Below are 8,155 nucleotides of genomic sequence, written 5' to 3'. Positions count from 1 at the left end.
GTTATGTGAAATGAACCCCAAGATAGGGACACAAATAATTTGTATTCCATGAGATTCTTTTCTCTCTATGATCCCCCAAATAAAACTGGAAGGGGAGCTGTCGTTCAAATACAGAGCAACACCCTTAAGGGAAAAAGCCTAAGTGACAAGGTTAGGTCCTAATTTTAAAACATAATATCAGCCCTCAAAAAAGTTGATTTCTTTTCCTTGAGGTTATTATTAAATTGCTCGGGAAAATAATCAACGTTGTATTTATGTTTAGCATTTCTATTAAAATCATGTTAGGTTTATTTATGATATTCTTTATTTTCTTAAATTTTACTTACACTTTAACATCCAGTAATGATAAGAGATGATTACTGTTTCACAAGTTTTTCTGTCAGTTGAATATATAGATGAGAGGTGCATACAAGTCGTTTGGACTGAAAATAGATATTAGCAAGGTCTTAACATAAGAATTGATAGTTGAAGGAGCTGTGGGCATGTATGAAATAAACTAAAGAAACCAGCAAGGAAAGGTAAGATATGATTCTGGAAAGCAAACAATTTTGGAAGAAAAAAAAATGGAAAATATGTAGCTTTTTAAAGAACTTTGTAACCCATCTGCACATTTAATTCCTTATTTCTAGTGGAAGACAATTCAGTTAACTTAATTTTACAAAGTCAAACATGATTGACATTTAATACTAACGCCTCTGTCTCAGGTAAGCAATTATTCTAGCCAGGTGCAAGGGGCTCATGCTTATAATCCTGGCTACTCAGAGAGCTGAAACCTCTAGATCCTAGTTCAAAGCCAGTCTGGAGAGGAAAATTGGTGAGACTTTTCTGTGGCACTGTGGCTCAAAGTGGCAGCACTAGTCTTGAGTAATAAATCTCAGAGACAGAACCCAGGCCCTGAGTTCAAGCTCTCTGAAATTATTCTAAAAATACTTGTTCTCATTATTTCTTTAACTTGTCTAGAAGGATGTTTTAAACTTAGGGTTTTTTTTCTTTTTTTAATTTCAATTTTAATTTTTTTGTGAACATACTGTACAGAGGGGTTACATTTACATAAGCAAGATAATGAGTACATTTCTTATCAAGCATTGCAGTCTCCTCCTTTGTTTACCCTTCACATCCCATCCCAGCCTCCCTCCTCTCCCCCACCAAAGTTGTAAAGTTCATATTCGACATGACAACTCGTATTTCTCATAGTCGCAACTGGTCCACCTGTATCTTTAAATGACTTGTTTTTCTCATCTCCTCCACAAATTATACCAACATCAAATATAGTGAAAGCAGGGGTTATACTGTGGGGGAGGGACATACAAAGCAACAAAGAAATAATCTTATAAATGAGTAAGAAACAAATGCATGAAAGAAAAAAAAACATTTAAATACATATCTAAGGGTTCATTTTCCTAACATCACATTACCTGAACTTTTCTGCTTGACTCACACACATAAGAGATATTGCAAATAAGGGAAACCATGGGACCTATGTTTCTTTAGGCTTGGCTTACTTCACTTAATATAATTTTTTCCAAGCCTTTCCATTTCCTAACAAATGGGGCAATGACATTCTTTCTGATGGAGGCATAGAATTCCATTGCGTATATATACCACATTTTCTTGATCCATTCATCTACTGAGGGGCATCTGGGTTGGTTCCATATCTTAGCTATGGTAAACAATGTTGCAATAAACATAGTTGTGCTGGTAGCTTTAGTGTGATCTTGTTTGTAAACATTTGGGTAAATGCCCAAAAGTGGGATTGCTGGGTCATAGGGCAGCTCTAAGTGAAGTATTTTGTGGAACCTCCATACTAGATTCCAAAGTGGTTGAACAAGTTCACATGCCCACCAACAATGAAGTAAGGTTCCCTTCTGTCAACATCCTCTCCAGCATCTGTTGCTGTTAGAGTTCTGATTATAGCCATTCTAACTGGAGTGAGTTGGTATCTCAATGTTGTTTTGATTTGCATTTCTTTTATGGTTAGGGAGGTTGAGCATTTCTTCATATGTCTATTGGCCATCCTTCTTTCTTCTTCAGAGATGTTTCTCTTCAAGACTTTATTCCACTTATTTATTTATTGGGCAGTTGTTTCTTTGAGGATTTGTTGTTGGGGGATTTAATTTTTTGAGTTCCAAGTATATTTTAGATATGAGACCTTTGTCCATTGTATTGCTAGTGAAGATCTTCTCCCAATCTGTGGGCTTTCTATTGGTCTTGCAAGCTATGTCCTTTGCCATGCAGAAGCTCTGCAACTTCATGCAATCCCATTTGTCCAACCTTTCTTTGATTTCTTGTGTTTCCGGGTCTCTATTCAGAAAATTTCGGCCTGAGTGAAGGAGACCTAGGGTTTCTCCTATTCCATCTGTAATATTTTCAGAGTGTCTGCTTTGACTCCAAGGTCTTTGATCCATTTGGAGTTGATTCTGGTGCAGGGTGATATATAAGGATCTAGTTTTAGTTTTCTACAAGCAGTTAACCAATTTTGCCAGCACCATTTACTGAAGAGGCTGTCTTTCTTCCATTCTATTATTTTAGCTCCCTTACCGAAGATTAGTTGGCTATAGGTCTGTAGGTTCATTTCTGGGTTTTCAATTCTATTCCATTGGTCCTGAAGTCTGTTCTTATGCCAGTACCAAGCTGTTTTGATTACTATGGCTTTATAGTAGAGTTAGAAATTTGGTATTGATATTCCACCAGCAGTGTTCTTTCCATTGTGGAGCGTTTTTGCTATTCGGGGTTTTTTACTGTTCCATATGAATTTTTGGATTGCCTCTTCTATTTCCTTGAAGAATGAGGTTGGAATTTTGATAGGTATCATGGGATTTTTTATTTCATGTTGTCTTAATTTATTTTTAAGATGTTCAGAGAAAAATGATTTATAGTAAGAACTGGTTTGTATTGCTTTGTATTACACCTGTAATTCAACTGGAAAGTAGATGGTCAAAACCCTCCTCCCCCCACCAAAGTTGTAAAGTTAATTTTTCGACATAATGATTTTTATATCTTATTGTTGAAATGCGTCCACCTGTATCCCTAGTTAAACAATTTGTTTTTGCCCTTCCCCTTCACTAATTGTACCGACATCAAATACAGTGAAAGCAGGGGGAGAGACATGATAAGCAGTATAGAAATCATCTTATAAATATGTTAGAAACAACTGCATGAAAGAAAAAAATTGAATACTTATCTTGGGGTTCATTCCCCTAGCATCAATTTATCTGACCTTTTCTGCTTGACTCAGCATATGCTAGTTATTTCAAATAAGGGAAGCCATGGGACCTATGTTGTTTTGGGTCTGGCTTACTTCACTTAATATAATTTTTTCCAAGTCTTTCCATTTCCTAACAAATGGAGCAATGTTATTCTTCCTGATGGATGCATAGAATTGCATTGTGTATATATACCACATTTTCTTGATCTATTCATCTACTGAGGGGCATCTCGGTTGGTTCCATATCATAGCTATGGTAAATAATTCTACAATAAAAAATAGGTGTGTCGGTAGCTTTAGTATGGTCTGGTTTGTGATCATGTGGTTAAATGCCCAAAAACTTGGATTGCTGGGTCATAGGTGAGCTCTATGTGGAGTCTTTTGATGAACCTCCGTACTGCTTTCCACAGTGGTTGAACAAGTTTACACTCCCACCAACAATGTAGTAAGGTTCCCATCTGTCCAAATCCCCTCCAGCATCTGTTGTTATCAGAGTTCTTGATTTGCCATTCTAACTGTGGTGAGGTGATACCTCAATGTTGCTTTTATTTGCAATTCTTTTATGGCTAGAGAGGTTGAACATTGCCTCATGTGTTTATTGCCCATCCTTCTTTCCTCTTCAGAGAAGTTTCTCTTTAAATCTTTAGCCCACTTATTTAATGGGCAGTTGTTCCTTTGAAGATTTGTTGTTGAGGGATTTAATTTTTTGAGTTCCAGGTATATTTTAGATATGAGACCCTTGTATGTTGTATGGCTAGTGCAGATCTTCTCCCAATCCATGGGCTTTCCAGTGATCTGGCTAGCTATGTCCTTTGCCATGCAGAAGCTCTGCAATTGCATGCAATACCATTTGTCCTATTTGTCTTGGATTTTTTTTTTGTATTTCTGAATCTCTATTAAGAAAATTTCCGCCTGTGCCAAGGAGACCTAAGGTTTCTCCTATTCCATCCTGTAATGTTTTCAGAGTAAGACTTCAAACTTTTAATGTTTGAAGATCTTTGATTCATGTTGAATGGATGTGAGTAGATTGAGCTGTTGCATACATTTGTGTGTGTGTGTGTGTGTGTGTGTGTGTGTGTGTGTGTGTGTGTGTGTGTGTGTGTGTGTGTATCATTGAAATCAAGGATAAGGAACTTGGTTCCTTTTTCTGAGATATACATTATGGTGTTTCTTTGTTGGTGTTAGGATGATTGCTTGCCTTTGCCTGATGTGTACATTCCAGCTCAATTTTTCAATTAAAGTTATTTAATTATTATTGAACATATAATGCTCTGATATTGCTTTGTCTTTAGTCTGCCATCTAGGATCTTCTTTTCCTCTTAAATATTAACATTCAATATGAATTTTACCTCCTGACTAATTTTCCCTTTAATTTGCATTTTGAAATAAGAATTATAATACCTTTGATCTCTGTATTCATGAAGAAAATCCACTTTGAATTCTTTGTTTAAAATAATAACACCTGGACAGATTTGTTAGCACCAAGATCTTAAATTATCTTTTGTAGTTTTAGTTTAAAATAACCCTCCTCCATGTTTTTAGCGTGGGTAGAAAATAATTCCCACAATGCCTCACAACTTGTATCTTTCACTTTGTCTATGCTTCCTTGTCAATGCTAAATTGTTCTGGATGCCTGTATTAGCTACCCAAACCCCTGCAAAGCTGTTGCTGCTACCCAATTTACTGCCAATGCAACTCAGCAATTACAGTCACAATTACCCTTTCCATGTTATCCTATTCTCTGCTACTCATTTTGCTACCCATAATTCTTAACACCATGGTTCCAGCTACCTGATCCCTGATACCCCTGTCTCTGGTACCAAATTCCCAAACAAAGCAAGGCAAGAGTAGGCACAGAGAGTCGAATTGGGTACTCCTCTTGCAGGAACAATGGGACGTTATTCCTCATGTATTTAACATGAGGAACTAACTAGTGGTGGAAAGAAAAGAGGTTACTCAGAGGGGACTAAAATCCAAGGATATCAACTTGTAACTTGTTGCTAGGAAAAGCAGGCCCTAAGGTGAAAGTTAATGAGAAAAGAAAATTTGACAAAAATATTGGGAATGATATAAACAAAAGTTTTAGCTTAATCTCTTCTACCAATGATCTGAATTATTTTATGACATAGATATGTAACTACTTTGCAGTTTTAAAAGTTTACGAAGTTGCACATTTATGTGGTACTTATATTAATTTATGGAATATTTGCATATGATCATGTTAATGATACTCAATAGTTTATGCTTTATGATATGCTCATGAGTCTGCCTTTGGCAATATGAATTGATTTCTCTAACAATAAATGGGATTTCATTGTCAAATACTACAATGATATTACTGAGGCTAATACCAAAATGGAAGCCGAAACAAGAAAACTGAACAAAGCTACAAGTTTGACGGGAAGGGGTCAGTGGTAAGGGCTATGATAAAACAGAAATTCTTCACATAGGAATCTTGGAAGAATAGAATGTGTCTTGTTGAATCACTAGTTTTTAAAACATTCTTAGAAAGCAGAACATGATTTTTGATTCTAGATTTTTGGGACCTCTTTAATGAGTGGTTAAACAAAAAATTATTGAAATGACTGAAAATCTACTGACATAAATTATTAGATTAACATTATACTCAAAGTTGCCTTGAGATGCAGGCAGGCTGGATTCCTTTTCTATTACATTAATGGAATAATCTTCCTATTTTATGGTTGGACAGTCCATGACACTTGTTCCAAAACAAAAAAGATACTGGAGAGAAAAAAAAGAGGAAGGAGGGTCAAGGCTGCTGAAATTAGCATATTTCCCATTTGGACTTTAATGGGTTGTTACTACAAAGAATTAGAATTTCATATTAAGATAATAATTTTAAAATTGATGTGCTAAAGGATAGCTTCGAAATGTAATATTTAATGCTGTTGCAATACTTGAAGACAAAGGTTTACAGAAAACTTTAAATTCCAGAAAAACTGTAATGTACCAATAAACACCTAGAAGAAATATAATTTAAAAATTTACCTGTTCAAAGCAAATCCTGGCATGAAAGTCTGTGAGTCACTTATCTCCAAACAGGAAGTGGCACTCTAGCTCAATTGGGAGAGGGCTCCCCTTGAGCTGAAGCACTCTGGGATATATTAATACCCAAGCCCTGCGTTCAAGCCCATGACTGACAAAAAGAAATGTTAAAGAATTAAATCATTAGGGTTGGAAGAAGACTTGTGGTAGAGTGCTTCTCTTGCATGCATGAGGTCCTGGTTCAATTCCTCAGCACCACATAAGCAGAAAAAACTGGAAGTGGCACTGTGGCTAAAGTGGTAGTGCACTAGCCTTGAGCTGATCAGCTCAGGGACAGCACCCAGACCCAGAGTTCAGGCACCCCTACCAACAACATCAACAACAACAACAACAAATTAAGGCATCAAACAACCTGAAGATGTTGTCCAGAATAATGAATGCAGCATTATCCGTTGACATGACTTAGTGACTTGAAACCAAGTTTACGAGGGGAGATGGTGGGCATTTTGTGTGTGTGTCAAAACCTGCAAAATTATTTTCTACTTTCCCAGGGAGGGAGAAAGGAGGAAATGGTGGGGGGAGGGGGGAGGTGTTTGGTGGACTTGCCTTTTGTTTCACTGATTGTTTTCTGTAGTCAAATTCAGAGAAATTCTGCTTGCAAACCTAGTTGCATAGGCAATGATGAAGCCATGTCCTGGAAGTGGTTTTGTCCTGTCCTTGGCCTGGTTCCAACCAGCACTGGATAATCCAAGTCCCACTGCAGGACCAAGATGCCTTGAAGACTACTGATCCATTGGGCAGGTGGACCTAACCACATCCAGAATAAGCAGAAAATGCAATTCTGAGGGCAGCACTGGAAATTTATATCGGGTAGACATTTTTAATATATTTTTATTGTAAAAATACTGTACAGAGGGCTCAGAGTTACAGAACTAGATAATGAGTACATTTCCTATACAGCATTGTTACCTCCTCCTTTGTTTTTCCCCTGCCATCTTTTCCATCCCCACATCTCCAACTCCTCCCTCCTCAAACCCTGCCTGACATTGTAAACTCATTTTCGACAAAGTGTCCTGTACATCTCATTGTCACAATGGTCAACCTGCATCCCCATTTAAGCGTTCTGCTATATTCCTTCCACTCCCCAAATTACAAATATATATATATGGTGCAGAACACTGGAATCAAATAAAGTGAAAACAGGGGTTTACCGTGGGGGAATAACGTACAAAAGGATCATAGAGTACATTATAATCATACTAAAAACAAAAGAAAGAAAGGAAAAACCAATTGTGTCTCTGACTTGGAGTACATTTTGCTTAACATCATCTTGTATGGTCATATGTACCTAGCTTTGATCTTCTCTACTTGTCCTAGACATGTACTAATCCTTGCAAACAAAGGTAAACCATGGGTCCTATGTTTCTTTGGGTCTGGCTAACTTCTTTCTGATGGAAGCATAGAATTCCAGTGTGTGTGTGTGTGTGTGTATGTGTGTGTGTGTGTGTGTGTGTGTGTGTGTGTGTGTGTATGTGTGTGTGTGTGTGTGTGTGTGTGTGTGTGTGTGTGTGTGTGTGTGTGTGTGTACCACATTTTCTTGAACCCTTCGTCTACTGAGGGGCTTTGGGGTTGGTTCCATATCATAGCTATTGTGACTAATACTGCAATAAACATGGTTGTGCTGGTAGTTTTGTGATCATTTGGGTAAGTGCACAAAAGTGGGGTTGCTAGGTCATTGGGGAGCTCTAGGTGGAGTCTTTTGAAGAAATTTCATACTGTTTTCCAAAGTGGTTAAACAAGTTTAAACAGCTACAAGTAATGCAGTAGGGTTCCCTTTTAGATACATCCCCACCAGCATCTGTCATTATTACATTTCTTGATTACAGCCATTCTAACTGGAGTGAGGAGTAATCTCAATGTTTTGATTTGCATTTCATTTATGAC

The sequence above is a fragment of the Dipodomys merriami genome, unplaced genomic scaffold (assembly GCF_024711535.1).
Source record: "Dipodomys merriami isolate MVZ:Mamm:240054 unplaced genomic scaffold, mDipMer1.0.p SCAF_624, whole genome shotgun sequence".
Classification (NCBI taxonomy): domain Eukaryota; kingdom Metazoa; phylum Chordata; class Mammalia; order Rodentia; family Heteromyidae; genus Dipodomys; species Dipodomys merriami.
This window is presented reverse-complemented; position numbering follows the sequence as displayed.